General features: G+C 42.0%; 1 long non-coding RNA gene across 1 annotated transcript in view; it reads left to right on the top strand.

The window, feature by feature from the left end:
- Positions 1-8,472: 8,472 nt before the first annotated feature.
- The window catches only part of LOC118152128 (uncharacterized), a 38,854-nt gene continuing 27,592 nt past the window's right edge, over positions 8,473-19,734 (top strand). The window contains exon 1 of the long non-coding RNA XR_004740483.3: positions 8,473-8,786. This is a non-coding gene — a long non-coding RNA (uncharacterized LOC118152128). The remainder of the gene's footprint in view (positions 8,787-19,734) is intronic.

Below are 19,734 nucleotides of genomic sequence, written 5' to 3'. Positions count from 1 at the left end.
TTCCCATGAAAGGAAAGAGCCAGTTCTGCCTTGGCGCTCCTTCCTTAGGGTGGACGTGCATTCAGATTAGCTGATGAGTTGACTGAGGAACTTACTCATCGGAGTACTACCCAGAATTTGCTTTACTGCTGTCGTGCAGTGGAGGGTGGCCCAGGAGCATCACCACCACCGCCACCGCTGCCACCAGCCACCATGTGCGGAACTTCTATTGGCAATGCTGTGGAGTAGGTCCTGCTCCATTTTGCAGCTGAGAACATCGGCGCTCATGGAGGTGACTAATATGCGCAAAGCCACACAGCCAGCAAACACTTATACCCAGAGCGAGCCGACTCAGGACCTTCTCGGGGACCCAGGAGCACATCATTAGAGAAGCTGATAAGGGTTCCCCAGTGGCTAGTCCTTGGCTTGCCTCAAGAAGGGAGGTGAGAAGGTATGCCATCAGTACTCCTAGGGCAGAGTTTTCACAAACTATCTTAGAGAAGGAGACAGAAAAAAAGTTTCCTCTGATCTGAGAAATGAGCATTTCTAGTGAAAAAAGAAAAGCAGTGCAGTATAGAAATGTTTTTTCAATTATTCCTGATTTAAATTAGTACTAAATTTTGGTTTGAGCAAAAAAAAAAAAATTTAATGACCTAAAATTGTAGTTACCCTAAAGTCAGATTTGTTATCTTTAGGAAAAGTTAGGTGGAGCTCAAAATCACTTCCTCTTCTATTTAAAGGGGAAAATATTTTTCTATAATAAATTTCACTTCAAAATTAAGCAAAGGGACTACAATAGTTTCCTCTTTCCCCTAACTCGCTATGTAAATTTTCCATTTGCAGGAAAGCCAGAAGATGAATTTCTTTGGAGGAAATGGGACGTTGTGTATATATTTTCTCAGAAGGGGCATGCACAGACAATATTAATTAAAAGTGATGAAATAGTAGAACCTTATGACATCTAATTTTGGTTGTGTTAGTGTGTTGATTGATGGAATCCAATTTCCTTTTAACTTTGAGCCCGTCTTATGGTTCCACAGCAAAAAGCTTGGAACTGAGCAGACATGGTAAGAGAGACTAACGTGCACAGACTGCACATTCCTTCCAAGATGGAAAGGGACATGACCTCCTTCCCCTTACTGGGCCAGCTGAGCTCACACTGTACTTGTGAATAAATCAAGAATAAACTCATAAACTTTGGACATGAAATGTTGAACAATAATTGGTATATTTGAATTTTCCCTTAGAAAAGATGACCTAAGGACTCGGTATTGGGGCTCTGCACAGAAATGACTGCCTCCCTTCCCCAGTGAAGGCCTCCTTGCTGCCCTCCCTGCCCTATGGGCATTATTGCACACTGGGCTTAGCTGGATGGAGACCCCATCAGGCCCGTGTGATGGGGGGATAGGAGGAAGGACAGCTCCAAGCTTTCTGGTGTCACTGTTTTCACAAAGGGTCTGGGTCTTTTACCCATGGGCACTAATTCTCAATGCAGTAAGACTGATCTGTCCAGTTTTGTTTTTCTTTGTCTCTTTCCTTCAATTTGAAGGTAGCTCAGACCCAAGTGGTTCTGACTCCTGGTTATACTGACTGATATGGTTTGGATATTTGTCCTTATCCAAATCTCATGTTGAAACGTAACCTTATGTTGGAGGTGGGGCCTGGGGGGAGGTGTTTTTCTAACTACTACAAACCCCCCACCTCCCACCGCCAGGAGATCATTTTGTTTCATGCAGACTTTATGTTTATTTTATTTTATTATTTATTATTTTTATTTTTCCATAAGTGACTGGGATACAGGTGGTATTTGGTTACATGAGTAAGTTCTTTGCTGGTTATTTGTGAGATTTTGGTGTACCCATCACCTGAGCAGTGTACACTGCACGGTATGTGTAGTCTTTTATCCCTTACCCCCTTCCCAGTCTTCCCCCCAAGTCCCTAAAGTCCGTTGTATCATTCTTACATCTTTGCGTCCTCGTAGCTTAGCTCCCACATATCAGTGAGAACATATGATGGATTGGTTTTCCATTCCTGAGGTACTTCACTTGGAATAGTAGTCTCCAGTCTCATCCAGGTCACTGCAAATGCTGTTAATTCATTCCTTTTTATGGATGAGTAGTATTCCATTGTGTGTATACTTATGTGTGTGTGTACACACACACACACACACACACACACCCCACTATTTCTTTATCCACTTGTTGATTGATGGGCATTTGGGTTGGTTCTACGATTCTGCAGTTGTGAATCGTGCTGCTATAAACATGCGTGTAAGTATCTCTTTCGTGTAATGACATCTTTTCCTCTGGGTACACACCCAGCAGTGGGACTGCTGGATCAAATGGTAGTTCTACTTTTAGTTCTTTAAGGAATCTCCACACGGTTTTCCATAGTGGTTGTACTAATTTACATCCCCACCAGCAGCGGAGAAGTGTTCCCTGATCACTGCATCCACGCCAACATCCAATGTTTCTGATTTTTTGATTATGGCCGTTCTTGCAGGAGGAAGGTGGTATCGTATTGTGGTTTTGATGTGCGTTTCCTTGATCATTAGCAGTGTGGAGTATTTCTTCATATGTGTGTTGCTCATTTGCATATCTTCCTTTGAGAATTGTCTATTCATGTCCTTAGCCCACTTTTTGATGGTGACAGTGTCTAGAAGGGGTTTTCCAATGTTATTTTCTCGAATTTTTATAGTTTCAGGTCTTAGGTTTGAGTCCTTAATCCATTTTAAGTGTATTTTTGTGTAAGTTGAGAGATGAGAATCCAGTTTCATTCTCCTACATGTGGCTAGTCAATTATTCCAGCACCATTTGTTGAAAAGGGTGTCCTTTCTTTACTTTATAGGCTTTTGTTTGCTTTGTCAAAAATTAGTTGGCTGTAAGTACTTGGGTTTATTTCTGGGTTCTCTACTCTGTTCCATTGGTCTATGTGCCTATTTTTATACTGGTATCTTGCTGTTTTGGTGACTATGGCTTTATAATATAGTTTGAAATCAGATGATGTGATGCCTTATATTTGTTCTTTTTGCTTAATCTTGCTTTGGATATGTGTGCTCTTTTTGGTTCCACATAAATTTTAGGATTTTTTTTTCGAATTCTGTGAAGAATGATGGTGGTATTTTGATGAGGGTTGCATTGAATTTGTAGAGAGCATTTTGATCATTTTTGTAATATTGATTCTACCCATGCATTAGCATGGGATGTATTCCCATTTGTTTGTGTTGTCTATGATTTCTTTCAGCAGTGTCTTGTAGTGTTCTTTGTAGAGGTCTTTCAACTTCTTGGTTAGGTATATTCCAAAGTATTTCATTTTATTTTTTTGCAGCTATTGTAAAAGGGGTTGAGTTCTTGATTTGATAATCTGTTTGATTGCTATTGATGTATAGAAGAGCTACTGATTTGTGTACAATAATCTTGTATCCAAAAACTTTGCTGGATTCTTTAATCAGTTCTAGGAGCTTTCTGGAGGAGTCTTGAGGGTTTGCTGATCATATTGTCAGCAAACAGTGACAGTTTGACTTCCTCTTTACCAGTTTGGATGCCCTTTATTTCTTTCTTTTGTCCGATTGCTCTGTGTTGAAGGGGAGTGGTGAGAGTGGGCATCTCTGTCTTGTTCCAGTTATCAGAGGGAATGCTTTCAACTTTTCCTCATTCAATATTATGTTGACCACGGTTTGTCATAGATGGCTTTTATTACATTGAGGTATGTCCCTTGTATGCTAATTTTGCTGAGAGTTTCAATCATAAAGGAATGCTAGATTTTGTCAAATGCTTTTTCTGCATCTATTGAGATGATCATGTGATTTTTGTACTTAATTCTGTTTATGTGGTGTATCAATCACATTTATTGACTTCTGTATGTGAAACCATCCCTGCATCCCTGGTGTGAAACCCACTTGATTATGGTGGATTATCTTTTTGATATCTTGTTGGATTTCATTAGCTAGTGTTTTGTTAAGGGTTTTGGAATCTATGTTCATTAAGGATATCAGTCTGTAGTTTTCTTTTTTGCTTATATCCTTTCCTGGTTTTGGTACTAGGGTGATGCTGGCTTCACAGAATGAATTAGGGAGAGTTTATTCTTTCTCTATCCTGTGGAATAGTGTCAAAAGGATTGCTACCAATTCTTCTTTGAATGTCTGGTAGAATTCTGCTGTGAATCTGTCTGGTCATGAACTTTTTTTGTTGTTTGTAATTTTTAAATTACCATTTGAATCTTGCCACTTGTTATTGTTCCATTCAGGGTATTTAATTCTTCCTGATTTAAGCTAAAAGGGTTGTATTTTTCTGGGAATTTATCAATCTCTTCCAGGTTGTCTAGTCTATGTGCATAGAGGTGTTCATAGTCGCCTCGAATGATCTCTTGTATTTCAGTGGTGTCAGTTGTAATATGTCCTGCTTCATTTCTTAGTGAGCTTATTTGGATTTTCTCTCTTCTTTTCATGGTTAATCTTGCTAATGGTTTATCAATTTTATTTATCTTTTGAAAGAACCAGCTTTTTGTTTCATTTATCGTTTGTATTTTTGTTGTTGTTTCAATTTCATTTGATTCTGCTCTGATTTGGTTATTTCCTTTCTTCTGCTGGGTTTGGGTTTGGTTTGGTCTTGTTTCTCTAGTTCCTCGAAGTGTGACCTTAGAATGTCACGTTGTGCTCTTTGTCTTTTTGATGTAGGCATTTAGAGCTATGAACTTTCCTCTTGGCACTGCCTTTGCTGCATCCCAGAGGTTTTGGTAGGTTGTGTCATTACTGTCGTTCAGTTTGAAGAATTTTTGAATTTCTATCTTGATTTCATTTTCGACCCAATGCTCATTCAGGAGCAGGTTATTTAATTTCCATGGTTTTGAAGGTTCCTTTTGGAGTTAATTTGTAGTTTTATTCCACTGTGGTTTGAGAGAGCACTTGATATAATTTCAATTATATCAAGAGGTTTATTCTGAGCCAGTATGAGTGACCAGAAATTACAGGCAAAGACATAAATCCATACATGGAAAGTGCACATTGGTTCAGCCTAAAGAGGCAGGATATCTTGAAGAGGTGGGGCCTTACAGGTCATGGGTGGATTCAGTGATTTTCTGGCAATTGGTTGAATTGGTAATTGGTTGAGTTAAGCTTTGTCTAAAAGCTTGGACAGCAGAAAGAAATGCTTAGTGAAGATAAGGAGGTTATGGGGCTGGGCATGGTGACTCAGGCCATAATCCCAGCCCTTTGGGAGGCCAAGGCGGGTGAATCATCAGGTCAGGAGTTTGACATCAGCCTGGCCAACATGGTGACACCCGTCTCTACTAAAAATACAAAAATGAGCTGGGTGTGATGGTGTACACCTGTAATCCCAGCCACTCAGGAGGCTGAGGCAGGAGAATCGCTTGAACCCAGGAGGCAGAGGTTGCTTTGTTTTTGCTAATAAAAATCGTATCTAAAACGTTCTAAATATGTGAAAAGATTCTATAAGGAATTGTTTCATAATAAAAAGAATGATGATCACATGTGAACATTCCTAATTTATTAACTATTTTATAATAAACATTATTGAGGTATAATTTACATACAGTAAAAGGCATCCATTTAACAGTACAATTAGATTTAAAGTGCACAATTTGCTGAGTTTTGACAGTGGTACACACCCATGAAGTCACTGCCAAAATTTAAGACAAAGAATATTTCCATATACCCCCAAACGTTTCCTTCTGCCCTTTTAAAGTTTTTCTCTTTCTGTCCCTGGCCTCATGCAACCACTGATCTGCTTTCTGTCACTGTGGACTTAGTTACATCATCTAGAACTTTACAAATAGTATCATGCAGTATACTTTGTGTCTGACTTTTAAAATCTATCATAATGGCTTTAAGTCACCCGGGTGGTTGCATGTAGCAGTTGTCCACACCCCTGACTCTTTCACCATGCTTTTTTCTTTTGTTAATTGCTAGTCTAGCATATGACTGCCACAGGTTGTTTACCCATGCCCATTGATAAGCATCTGGATTATTTCAGTTTTTTGTTATTGTGAGTAATGCTGCTGTGAACCTTCATGTGCAAGTCTCTGCGTAGACTTATATTTTTATTTATTTGGGGTGAATACACAGGAGTAGACTGACTGGATCCTATGGAAGGTATATATTTACCTTTTTTTTTTTTTGAGACAGAATCTCACTGTTGCACAGGCTGGAGTGCAGTGGAATAATCTTGGCTCACTACAACCTCCCCACTCCTGGTTCAAGCAATTCTCCTGCCTCAGCGTCCCAAGTAGCTGGGGCTACAGGCACGTACCACCATGCCCAGCTAATTTTTGTATCTTTAGTAGAGACAGGGTTTCGCCATATTGACCAGGCTGGTCTTGAACTCCTGACCTCAAGTGATTTGCCCTCCTAAAGTGTTGGGATTACAGCATGAGCTACTGTGCTTGGCCATATTTTCCTTTTTAAGAGACTGCTGTAGAGTTTTTCTAAATGGTTGCACCATTTTGCATCCTCACCGGCAGTGTATGAGAGTTCTAGTTTCTCCACATCCTTGCCAACATTTTGCATTGTCAATTTTAAGAAGAGTGTAAATTCATGCAAATTGATGGTTCTAATGTATATGATTATGCATATTACAAATAGTACTGAAGAATTTTCTTTTAGTGATTGAAGAAGTTTTTGAATTTCCCCCTTTTTTCTTTACTTATGTTAAATCAAACACTTAGGATAGTAAATTTGAATTCTTCCAATCATAAGGACTCTTTAATCTATTATAGCTGCGGGTAACAAAACACACGACTTTTAGTATCCTGGCAGGGAAACTTTTATTTCTTAAATATGTAAATTACAACTAGGGAGAAAAGGAGAATGAAGAAAGATTTGATGAAAAGTTGTATGGAGGAGGGGAGGCTTAGTTTGGAATGCTGTAATTTCCACCGGAATCCTAATGATGTGTGGTTGTGTTGCTGCCTTCAATCCACAGTACTGCCTCTAGGTTTCACAGGCTGGCACCAAGTTGAGCTGCAGCACTCTTGCTAACCTCTATAATGCTTTCTCCAGTTTTTCATTCTCCACTGTTACTCTGGGCATTTGAAGAGTCTTCTAGAAGACCAAGGGTCCTGAGAAGTTGGCAGTGGCTGTGACCAGTTCTCCAGCTTGCCTGGAGGTCTTGTTGTTGGCCATGATTGCTTATCCTGTGAAGTTATCAGCAAGCAAAGCAGCTGGCATGGGGTGGAGGGGGAAGGCCTCGGGGAGAGGGAGGGCATGGGTGGGGTGGTCACTGAAGCACCATCTGGCCCTAGCAAAGACACTGGGAAGGTTTGAGTTCAGCTCCACGTGCAGTTTAAGAATGCGTGGGGCTGCATTGTAAGGTGAATGAATGTGGAAAAGTGGGGAGAGAAGGAGACGCAAGGAAGAGAATGAGAAAAAAAAGGAAGGAAAAAATTTATAACCAAAGAAAAGAGTTTTTTTAATACAAAAATGGTATACGGCAGTTTCCTATTATTTTCATTTTAAGGAGGGAAAAGTTTAATAGGCAAGAAAAATGAAAGGAAGAAGCAAACAGTTCCCCTGTACACAGACAGAGGGAGGGGGGATTGAAACAGAGAAAACCATGGGTTTCCCCCTTTTCTAGTAAGAGTAAAACATGTTCACTGGTGACCTCTGCATACTATTGCAATTGCATGTTTGGAGGGGGAGTACCAGCACCGTAGGAACGATCTGTGGCACCTGGATGTGTGAGCCTGTCAGTGCGTCTCACCTAAAGCACAGTGTGTGGGTGGTGGCTGGGTGAAGCGGAGAATGAGCCTGGTGTGAGGCCAGGAGCTGCCTCTGAGACTTCCTGACTGGACCTGTTTCCTTCCCTGTCAAGCAGTGGCGATAACGCCCTCATCGCAGGGCTTCTGTGACGATCGCAATGAGACAACGTGGGAGTGGGCACTTATTACAGACTTTCTGTTCATAATACAGATTTTCACATTTGTCAGTTTGAAATAATATTCCTGAGAGTTCAGTTCTCAACAATCTCTCCTTATCGCCTGTCTTCAAGAGCACGATGGGAATGTAGGATTAGAAAAAAGTGTTTCTTTTGCGTGTCTTTTACTTCTGTTGTTTGGAGTGTCAGCAGCCCTGACACTTGCAGGAGGAAGCTCTTGGCTCACGGAAGTTGAATCCCGTCTGGGGAATGACTGTAGCTTAGCGTATTTCAGTTATTGCCATTTTGGGTTTCATATTATCTGACCTCACAGAATTGCACCAAACCTGTCCTACCCCTGAGGCTTCTCCACGATTTTTCTCCAGTCAACCCTGCAGTGAGTTTTGTTAGCAGGATGCCTGACGTTTCCATGCCGACAAGTCCTGTTTTCCAAACTGGCTGTTCTCAGGCTGGCAAGAGTGACCTGATTTCACTCCAGAAACATTTTAAACTTCCTGAAAGATTACATGGCTGTGAGCACTCCCACAGATCCTCTGCAGCGTTCTTTGTTAAGGTCAAGGTTCATGCTTTCTTTACAAATGTGATGATTTTTCTGTAATTCTCTGTCTGAGAGGTGGTGTCCATCTGAAGCTATTCTGAAGCTGCCAATGCTTGTTTTCTGACTGTCCCTCCTTTCTAAGGCTTTGATTTCCAGATACTCTGTCGGTGATTCTGGCTTCCAGAACTCCTACCTGTTCTAGAGGGGCCTGTAATCTGTGAACAGCCTTGGGAATGCGTCCCACGGCGTTTGACACTCAAGACTAAAAATAGCAAGATGAAGCCTGAAGTATTCTCCAAGGAAATGGAATTGAATCATGTAACGGGATTATTCTTGGTTATCTTGCTGATAGCCGCGTGACCAGACGTCTACAAATGCTGGTGAGATCATTTCTTGTCGCCTTTTAATCTGTTGGCAGCTACTTCCGAAAACATCTTCAGAGTTTTTTCTTTTTTGCCTGAACCGAAGGCAGCCAGCAATTGTGAAGCTTTGCATATTGGATAGTCATTGTGACTTCCACAAGTAACTTTGCAAAGTTCATTTTTCCTCATTTCAGACTTATTTTTTTTTTTTTGGAGGGAGTAAGGGTGGTTTTACTTTTTCACAGTGGTTGCTAAGAAAGAATCTTCTCTGTTTATAGCTCCTAACAAATAGAGACAGCTGAAAGACAAATATGGTGCTGTGTTTGCAGGAGGATGGAAGGGGGCCAGCAACCCGCCGCCTCCAGGCACACACACTCACAATGAGGCCTTTGAGAGAGCCGCCTGGCATTGTGTGTCCTCAGATTGCTTGAAATAATTTAAAAAGGTGTTTGTCTCATACTTTCAATGACAAGGTATTTCCAGAGATCTGCCAACATTGTATACATTGATAGGATTGTGAAGTTTTTTTGGTTTTTGTTTTTGGATCTCAAAGCTTTTGCTTAACAGGGGCTGAAACACGGAAATATTTGTATCCATTCTCACAACAGAAATCTTTGACCTTTGGGTCAGACGCTAGAAGCCAGGGTAGGTTCGTTCACGTTCACCTTTCTTCGGGAGAATTTCCTCCATTCTGGTGTTGTCCTAGAGCAGGATGGTGGTGAAGGGGCTACAGTTGAGAAAATCATTATGCAGAAAACAAGAGAGAGTGAGGGCGCCTTTCAGTCTAAGGCCAGCATGTACACGGGCATTTGGGTCTTTGTTTCGTAATTTCAGTCTGAAGGAAATGGTTACCTGGGGTAACACAGAAGACTCTGAAATGATAGCTATTAAAGAGGAGGCCTAGTGGAGGTGGGCCGAGCATGTCGCCCTCAGCCAAGGATCACAGCGCAAGGTCAGAACAGCATGGGCGATGCCGTGCTGAGGTCGAGGATGACACGCAGGCAGCCCAGAGGGCCCCAGGCTCTCTTTGATCATCCTTTATGCACCTCTCAGTATTCAACACAGCACTGGTGGGTCGGCATTGCTTCTATCCAGATTTACAAGGAAACGGAGGGCAGAAATACTTTGTCCAAAATACGCAACACTTGGCAAAGCTGCGGTTTGAATCCAGGCGGTTTGGTTCAGACCGGGTGCTTGAAGCACACACCATCCCAGTGGTTCTTAAAACCTGGGATTTTCTCCTCTATTTCTTTTTTGTGTGTGTGTTTTTTTGAGTCAGAGTCTTGCTCTGTCACCGAAGCTGGAGCACAGCGGTGTGATCTTGGCTCACTGCAATCTCCAACTCCTGCATTTAAGCGACTCTCTGACCTCAGCCTCCCAAGTAGCTGGGATTACAGGCATGTACCACCACGCCTGGCTAACTTTTGTATTTTCAGTAGAGACGGGATTTTGCCATATTGGCCAGGCTGGTCTTGAACTCTTCACTTCAGGTGATCCACCTCTCTTGGTCTCCCAAAGTGCTAGGATTGCAGGCATGAGCCACCGCACCTGGCCTTATTCTCCATTTATCAACAGCACCTCCACTTCTGGGGAGACTGCCTGTCCTGAAAAGCGTTTTTCACTAGCTTAGTAGGAGAGAATGCCTTTCCTGCCTCTTTTCCCCTAAGCCTTCTCTGAAAAATGTCTGTGTGTGTAGAAATCTGGAATCACTGGAGGTGACGTATGGAGCTTTGATGTGAAAAGGACACGAAAAGACACAGCATGCAGCAGAGAATCTGAACTTCCCAATTCATCGTCACCATCCTGGATTTTCTTTTTTAACCCAAATAGTGTTGGACTGGCCATTTGGACCGGGTTCTATGTCAGAAACCATTTGCAGGCAAATGGCGAGGCAGGGCTCAGGCCGTCTTCAGAGGGGACGTTTGTGAGTTTCTGTCGGGGAGATTTCAATTCCGCTGGAGAGCTGAGCTATGCATTTGTCCGTATGAAGCTGATGAAGCAGGGTCGTCATTGCCTTCGAGATGAAATTTATACTCCGGGTTGGCCAGGCTCCTCCTTGGCTTTTATCCTCCAACAGGTGATTTTGCAAATGCAATTCTGTAATTCTTTCCTGCCCTTCTTCCCCTAGAAACTTCTAGTATAAATTTTCTCTTTTACCAACTCAGAGATACTTTATATTCTCATTCAAAAACAAATTGAAGAAAACATAAACGTTTCTACAAACAAGACACTAGCCTGCACTGTCTGAGGCTGAGTGGAGACGTACTTTTCATCTTATATTTACCTCTGTCATGTGATTATTTTATAAAATGCACATGGTCTTACTGTGAAATAGAAATATAGTTAATTAGACAGAACAAAACTTCAACTAATTTTAATATTTATTGAGCATAACGTTTACATGGGAGTGATCTGAGGGTGGCCTTGGGAAGCCCCCACGTGGGCAGTGCGGGAGAGGGGAGATTGATAATGTAGGAGAGATGAGGCGCATTGCACGGGCTATAATACAAGCCAACGAATGCTCCGTGTAGCAGCAAGATCTTCTTGTGGGAAGTAAAAGTTTCTCTTCAAAGTTTCCTTTCTTGTTAAAGAATAAATCATAAGTGCACTAATAACTCTTTGTTAAGCCGTATCCTATGTAGCCGTTAGACATGCCGTGCTTACAGGCACGTGGTATAGTCTGTGTCCTTGTACTTTAACCAGGATATCTGTGCTGGACGTGCTCACAGGCAGGTCCCAGCTCTGCATTGCTTTTACCTATTTAGAAAAGTTTTAAGGTGTTAGCCAATCAGGTTTTAGTTTAGAGTGTGAGGTCTGGCTCCAGCCAACGGAGATCAGAGACAGCAGTAAGGACGACCCCAAATGTGGAAGAGATAAATATGTCTGCTTTTCCTTTGTTCATTGTACTCTCGTGGCAAGATGGCCTGCGAGGGTGCCCTTCCTGCAGTCCAGAAAGTTAAAATTGCGTTGCTGAGAGACCCTTTGTCTCAGTGCCGACTTTTCTTTGTGGCACTGGGCGTCTGTTTCCAACATTCTTAGCAGAGCACCGAGGAAGCAGTGGGAGGAAGGGGTGGACACGTGGGCAAAGAGTTCACAGTTTCAGCTGAATTTTGAAGGATTCATTCACTCATATGCTAGTGACCATGGCAGGCGCAGGGTATACGGTGGAGGAAAAGGGCCAGGCCCACCCCCGGAGCAGACACGGAGTTGCTGAGAGGACCCTGAACAGGCTGAGGCCTGAGCTAGCAAGAGGAGACTGCTGTGGGCAGTGATCTTCACGACTGGAGGCAGAGTCGAGCTCAGGTGTTGGCGGCAGGAGGAGCCGTCGTTCACCAGGAGTCCAGTCCAGACCACTCCTCTTGAAGGGCGCTGACCCAGCGACCAGGGCCATTAGGCCACAGCCGCAGGGGCCAGCATAGAAGGCAGCCCAGCCTCCCACCACTGCTGGGAGGACTCCCCGTTTCCTCTGTCCCCAGACCATCTTGGGAAGGAAGAAGAAAGGGGAGAAACCATTCATTAGTGCGTGTACATGAAGCTTGATGAGTGTTTACCAAAATTAAATTGTCTTAAACTGGAAAAATCTACGATAATATTAATTGCTAAATTTCAGTGAAAGTAAAATTTTACTGCCACCACCTAGCAGGGAGTTCACAGGGGTAACTGAGTGGGTTACATATTATATGATTCTATTTGTATGAAATGTCTAAAGCACGCAAGTCCACAGAGACAGAAAGTCTAATTAGTGGTTGCCAGGGGCTGGGTGAAGGAGGAGGGGAGTAACTGCTAATGGGCACAAGGCTTTTTTTTTTTTTTAAGTGATAAGAATGTTCTGGGATTTGATAATGATGATGGCTGCACAAACTTGCAAATACACTAAAAACCACTCAATTGTACACTTTAAAGGGCTAAGCCTGTAAATTATATCTCAAAGAACAACACAAAAAGATTAGATTGGTTAAACAAAATAAGGAAGCTACAATTTTCTTCACACATTTGAGTAGCAGTAGGAGAAAAGTGTCATACTGCTAGCTGATAATCATGGATCATTATGATAATTAATAAAATCAATTAATTATCATTAATAAAATTAATGATCATAAATGATAATAAAACGTTGATTTTCCAGATATCTTAATCTGATACTGGTTCCAGGTTTTGGGGTGCACGGGAGCACTTAGCTCCCCTGAAAGGATGTTTTTCCAGGCTCTTGGTCTCTCACTCACTCAAGAATGGGACAGTGTACCAACGGCAAGTGTGCTCAGTAAGAAAATATCGGACCCCAAAGAGGTTTTTTTTTTTTTTTTTTGCAAAAAAGTGATTTGTTTAGGTAGAGAAAGAGAAAAAGATGAGAGCGAGAGAAAGCTTCCACGAAGTGTGTGGAAGAGGACCCAAGTATGGAATCCGGCCAGATGTGGGGACAGGGACTTTTAACCTGGGAGGAATTCCTGCCTTCTCCAAGCCCCCCTGGCCAATGAAAAGAGTTCCTTTAAACTTCTGCTGGAACGTTTGACTCGTGATCTTTTCCTGTGCCCATGAAAATTTAAACAAAGTCCATTAAGTCTCCTGGATGGAGAAGAGGGGAGGGGGCATTGGGAATTTCTTGCCCTTGAAACTACGCCCCCTTGTGGACCCGGAAAGAGAATACATTACCTCCATACCATGTTAGATAAGCTTTACATTATTTCTCCTAAAATAATAAATTTCAGAAATAACTCAACTGCTAATCAGAATTCAACTCAACTAGTGCTTGAAGCCAAAAGCACTTAGACAACTATGCAAATATAAAGCGCAAATACAAATGCACATAGTGTATGAACCCAGTGTGAGATGCACACGTCAGTCCAGGAGTTTTTACTTAGGTCAGAACTTTGCCTTTTTATTTTCTTCATTCTTGAAGGTAGAAACGAAGAGCTATATTTTCTAACTCAGAGGGTTTGTTACAAACACACACATTGCGCTTCTTAACGACATTAAAATTTGTACTCAGTACACATTTTTGAATTTTGAAAATTTTCTTTCAGGTCTGTCAATATTGTTATAACAGGAACTTGTAAGTGGAAAATATATTACTGTTATTCTGTTTCAAGAGCAAGACTAAATGTTAGCTTTTCCTTTTTCTGTTTCTATCATTCCTGCCGTTGGTCTGCCTGGAAGCCCATAGTCACCATCGACTCCACCATTTCCTTCAATCCCTAAAGCCAACCAGTGGCCAAGTCTTGCTTATTTTATTTTTGAAACGCCTCTCACGTGTATTCCCGCTCCTGCTGCCCCGATCTGGTCGATCCGTTCGCCCCACCGGGACTAGGATCACTGCTGGCTCTGGGCTTCCACCTTGATCCTCCGGAATCCCCCAGAATCATCTTCCCAAAGCTTCCTGCTGCCCAGTCACCTCCGCAGGCTCTCCCGCCACACTGCACTCTGATTAAGCCATTGTTTCCTTCTGCACCAAAGTTTGTTTTCTTTACAAAGCTGTATCATTTCCAAAACTTCTTTCTTTTCATAATTCTATCTTGTAAACTAGGGAGTTTTTGATTTTAAAATCCTTTTTAGAAGAATCATCCTTTTTTTGAAGCTTCCTGATCGTCTCCTGCTCACTTTCCCCGTAGAGTAGGTCATGTCTGTTAGGTGCAATCCTTTCCAGAAGAAGGAGGCATTTGGTGTCTTGATTATTGATCTTGGCATGCTGTACCTTTCATGCCCATGGCAGGGAGCTGGGGTGCATCAGAACTGCTGCTCTCCGAAGCAACTTCAGTACTTAGAGAAATGTCAAATATTACAAATAAAAATACACAAGATATTTTAATTCTTATCTTTCATGCACTGGTTTCCTTCTACTCCTTCTTCGTTTTAGCATCTTCTAAGTCTGTTCAAAGCCTCCTCCCTTTCCTGATGCCTCTCCATTTTAGTTAGGTATATATTTACGCTGCCTCTTTTTCTTAAATAATTTGATAATGTAGCAAGGTTTTAAGATAGTTTATTTTGCTTTTTTTTTTTTTTAGAGACAGTGTCTTGCTCTGTCGTTCAGGCTGGAGGGCAGTGGTGCAATCATAGCTCACTGTAACCTCAGCTCCTGGTTTCAAGTAGCTCAGCCTCCTGTCAGCTGGGACTACAGACATGCGCCACCACGCCCGCCTATTTTTTTATGTTTTTGTAGAGATGGGGTCTCAATATGTGTCCCAGGTTGGTCTTGAACTCCTAGGCTCAAAAGATCCTAATGCCTCTGTTTCCCAAAGACCTGGGATTACAGGTGTGAGTCACCTGGCTCTTTATTTTGCTTTTATGAATCAAAAACATTTGTCTCTTCCTTTTTAGCATTCATCTAAGTATATATTTTATAGGAGAAAGGCCAAGGGGGAGACCAGGGTAATATTCAATATTAATATACTGTGCTTCAGAAAAATAATGACATAAGCTATTGTTTTGAGAAAGAATCCCTACAACCCTTTATCAAATTAATAACAGCATAAGGGGCCCTATTCAGAGAGGTGTTTTTGTAAAGCCAGGGAGACCCTGCATACCTGGCTGGAGAGGGAGGAAGAGATTGAGGACAGAGTGGAAGTAAGGAGAGGCCTGGCCAGCTTCTGGTCCTGGGGATGGCAGGAAGACGGAGACAGAGAGGGAGGGCGCAGAGTGAGGTTCCTTTTGACTTCCTTTCTGGAGGCTGAGCTTCAAGGTGAGTTACTCCAAGAGCAGTCTGTCCTCAGGCACATCACGGCGAGTTGAGAGCTGGGTGGCCTGTGTGGTCAGGCAGAAAGAGGGCTCTGGGCCCCAGCTTTCCAGGGTGCCCTCGACCTTTACAGGATAGGGATGCAGAGTTGAGAAGCAAAGGATCGACGGCGTGCGCAGTGGCGAGGGCAGCTGAGCCTGGGTGCGAGGCTGGGCCAGGGGCTGGAGGAAGGGCATGGTAGATACTCTGGAGTCTGCAGCCCAGGGGAGCTGACCTGAGGCTGAGTCAGCAGCGAGTGATAATCCTGCCCAGACCCAAAGAGATCGGATTACCAGCGACACCAGCCTCAGGTTTCAGCCCTGAAGGTCAGGAAATACCCAGGGAACAAGGGACAGAAGAGGCCCAGGTCTTCCCCCCACCTAAGATGCTAACTGCTCCCCCTTACCCGGAAGGAAGCAGAGGAGGGAGACTATTTGGAGAGAACAAGCATTTTTATCCCGATGAGCGATTTTTTCCTAATAGGTGGCTTACGTCTTTGGAGCAGATTACACTAAAGGGATTAGACATTTGGCTAATTTAATCTCTCTATATAAACTTCAGTTATGTATAATAGCTGAAATTAACCATGTACACATATGCTGTGTATTTCTGTTTATCATATGTAGAGGAAATTGCACACTTAGACCGATACGTGTGTAAATTATTTAACTTCACTGCAACATTTTTGTTATATTAAAAGAAACGCATCTTAGTTGTAAAATGTTTGAAAAATAAAAGTATCCATAAAGCACTGAAGATATGACCATAGTCAACATTTTTGTGAATAATTTTCAAGTCTTACATCAGCGTATATGTGTTTATTTAATAAGTAGAACCGTAAGAAATTTCTGAGATTTTACTGTTTATAACTTACAAAATTAGAGATTTCTCAGAGTCAACCTAATACATCTGGTTTAGGTGCACACATGCCCATGCACACATGCCCATGCACACGTGCCCACACCCGTGCACCTACGTTCTAGGTGCATATGTGTAGCTGTAGAAATAGATATTCCTCCTTTCAAAAATGAGATTATGTAGTTTTATGCCTTTTTTTAAATTTAGCAATGTCGTGAACATCTTTACACATTATTAAGTATTTTTCTAGGAGGTCCTTTTTAAATGATTACATGGTATTTCACAGTAAAAAGTGCCACAATGTGTTTATTAGATAAATAATATCTGAATACCTATTGTCATATGTTTAGATTTTTTATAATTATTTGCTGTCATGAATAACATGGTGATACATAAACTTACAGCAGTATTTGGCATGAGAACTCTTGTAGAGTAAATATACGGAAATAACATTGCTAGAACAATGGATACGCAGTATTTAAAAATTGTTTTTAAGCTTTTATTTTAGCTTCGGGGTACATGTTCAGGTTTGTTATATAGGTAGACCATGTGTCTTGGGGGTTTAGTGTACAGATTATTTTATCATCCGGGTAATAAGCATAATACACCATAGGTAGTTTTTTTGTATTTTAAAGTCAATTTATCGATTTACATTCTCTTAACACGATAGGGAGACAAGTCTTCACTTGGCAGCCGATTTGCTAGGTGAAAGGCTGTAACTAATTTTGCTTTTGGTTCCTGGGATTGAATAATCACTCATGTACTTAATGGTGATGTTTTCTTTATCCATTTTTTTAAAAATGATCTTTTCATGGCCTTTGTTTTGTGCTGAGCTCCTGATTGAAACTGCGTGTATGGGAGGCTGAGCTCACAGTCTGGCCCCCCATTGTGAATTCTCATGCAGATTTCTAGCATCAAAACCAGTTTTTATGAATTTCTGTTCCTTTGAAATCCATATTCGATTTGTCATTCAGTGTGTCGGTATTTTTACTGAACTATTATTTCACGGACAGTTGAGAAATGAAAGGATCTTGATGATTAACTGATGTTTTTTCATTTCACCAACAAGGATATTGACATCAGGCCATGCTAGTAACTTTCTCAATGTCAGCGGTCATATGAGGGCCTAGTGCTGGGCTCTGGGCTCCTGGTCTGGCTGTGTATTCATCACCCCTCGTCCTGGGAGGCTTCCCGAAGCTAGGTGTCTGTCGTGGAGCCATCCAGATAGATGCTGGCTGGTAGTGCTTTACCCAAATTTTTCTCTGCTCTGTTGCTTTTCTATTTCTGGCTTCTACCTGTGCTTTTATGTCATGTTCTTCTGAAGACCTGATTAGCTAACTGTGAACAATTCTAGTATCTGTTTTATATAATATCTGCTTTAGAAATCTCTCATTGATTTTAAACGTATTTGTAAATGCCACATTCTGACTGTCTTCATCAAACAGCTAGCTGATAAAATGGGTCAATGCAGCCAAGAGGATCTAACAAGCGTATTCGCATGTTTGATGCTTATGAGAATCAGCTTAATGGTGGCTTCCCAAGGACAAGAAGGGCAGGGAATTAGCCTGTTAGAGCCAACCACATGCTGGACTGTTTGTATATTTTATCTTATTTGCTCCTCAGATAAATATGATGTGATGTTCTTTTATTACATCATTTTACAAGCTGATTGAAGTCACCAGTGCAGGCCCGCTTCCTTAGAAACCTAATTGAGTCTGAGTTTGGAAAATATGCTTTTCATACCATTTATAGGATTCGCACTGACAAAGCAAGACATTCACTCTCTTATACTTTTTCTTTCTGTAAACTCTGACTGCCAGAACAATCTTCAAATAACACATCCTTAGCAGCAGCCAGAAAGGAAGCTTGGACCCTTTTGGATCCGAAGTTTGCACAGCGGTCCTTGAGGGTGCTTTAAATCTTTCCTCACGGGGAAACAATAGCTCCTGGAGTCAGAAGGGTCTTCGTGACCCCATTTGGAAAATTGGTCATGTCATCTATGCATCACCAGTGTCGAGAACTATGCTGTGGCTTTTAATACAGCTGTCTAGCTGTTTATCTTTGATAGTGAAAGGAATACCACGGCCATTAGTCCAAGAGCAGATGTCTGCTAAGCTTTGTGTCACATCATGTGACAGCTGACCAAAGCCGTAAGCGTGTGTGCTGAAGGATGTCGGGTGGGTGGGAGGTCTAGACGGCACTCAGCCCTCAGCGTTCGTAAACATTTTGAGGTTTCTCCATTAGCAGGGAGGAGAGAAAGAGTGAGGGAGAGAGGGAAAATAATATTTTCGAGACCTCATTGTAAATAGTTGGAACAAGTAGTCTCCGTGTTTTTCCTACGGAACGGGCCAAATATAGACTTACTAGTTTCAACTCATTTCTGTCTGGCAGCCACCAAGTTTCTTTGCTGAAGGGTTAGGGTGGAAAATGCCAGTAATTCTAAGGAGAAGCCTGTGCTATCAGCAACTCTGACTAGCTAACAACTGGCTAGTTTGTATAGGAGCAGCCTCTGAAGGGGACATTCTTCTTTATAAAGTGAGCAAGTCTCACGCTCCTGGTCTGGTCTATGGTGACGTATCAGGTTCAGAATATCTTGATGTCTATGTGTGATTTCTTCTGCTTTGAATTAAACACACTGTATTAATATTGAGTCACCACGATGAGCCCGGTGGAATTATCAGAGTGATATCTTGCTGTGTCAACAGCTCTGTGTCCCAGCCCCCAGACGGCTTTAGTTGAGATGTTGGTGGCATTCAGTCAGGAATTGTCAAGCCTGAGCTCTTTGAATGACAAGCTTGAGTGGAATTTTGGTTTTGAAATCCTTTTCCTTGTATCAAAGCTCATCTGTTAAAAGAAAAAGTGGCACTGGTTCAAATATGGGCTAATGTCACTGAGCAGGGACAGACAAAAGAGCTAGCGGTTGTCATTGCATTATAGACCTAATAAGATTGATGCTTATGCCAATCTAATTTTCAGACCCATTTCACTTGGTTGATTAAAGAATTGTCAGGAGTCATTAGAAAATTAGAGCAGTTAGAAAAGGTATACCTCCTCCTTGCATTTTGTCCCAGGAGGTTTCTCTGGGATGAGTATCAGCTGTAAATTCTTATGCTTATATTTCATCATGGCCCTGCACTGTCATGACCTATACTTGCACGCTGGCGAATAACACTGATCTTTGATAACTCTCTAATTAATAACTTGTGATATTATTAAAGACAGGATCTGGCTACGCTGCCCAGGCTGGTCTCAAACTCAGCAGTTCAAGGGATCCTTCCACCTCCACCTCTGGAGCAGCTGTGACTAAGGCACCACCAGCACACTTGGCTTCATTTTCCTTTAGTATTTTAACAGAAGACATAGACGAGGATTTATTTACTGAGTGGTGACCACTGTTGATTG

Source organism: Callithrix jacchus, chromosome 3, assembly GCF_049354715.1.
Source record: "Callithrix jacchus isolate 240 chromosome 3, calJac240_pri, whole genome shotgun sequence".
Lineage (NCBI taxonomy): Eukaryota > Metazoa > Chordata > Mammalia > Primates > Cebidae > Callithrix > Callithrix jacchus.
This window is presented reverse-complemented; position numbering and strand designations above follow the sequence as displayed.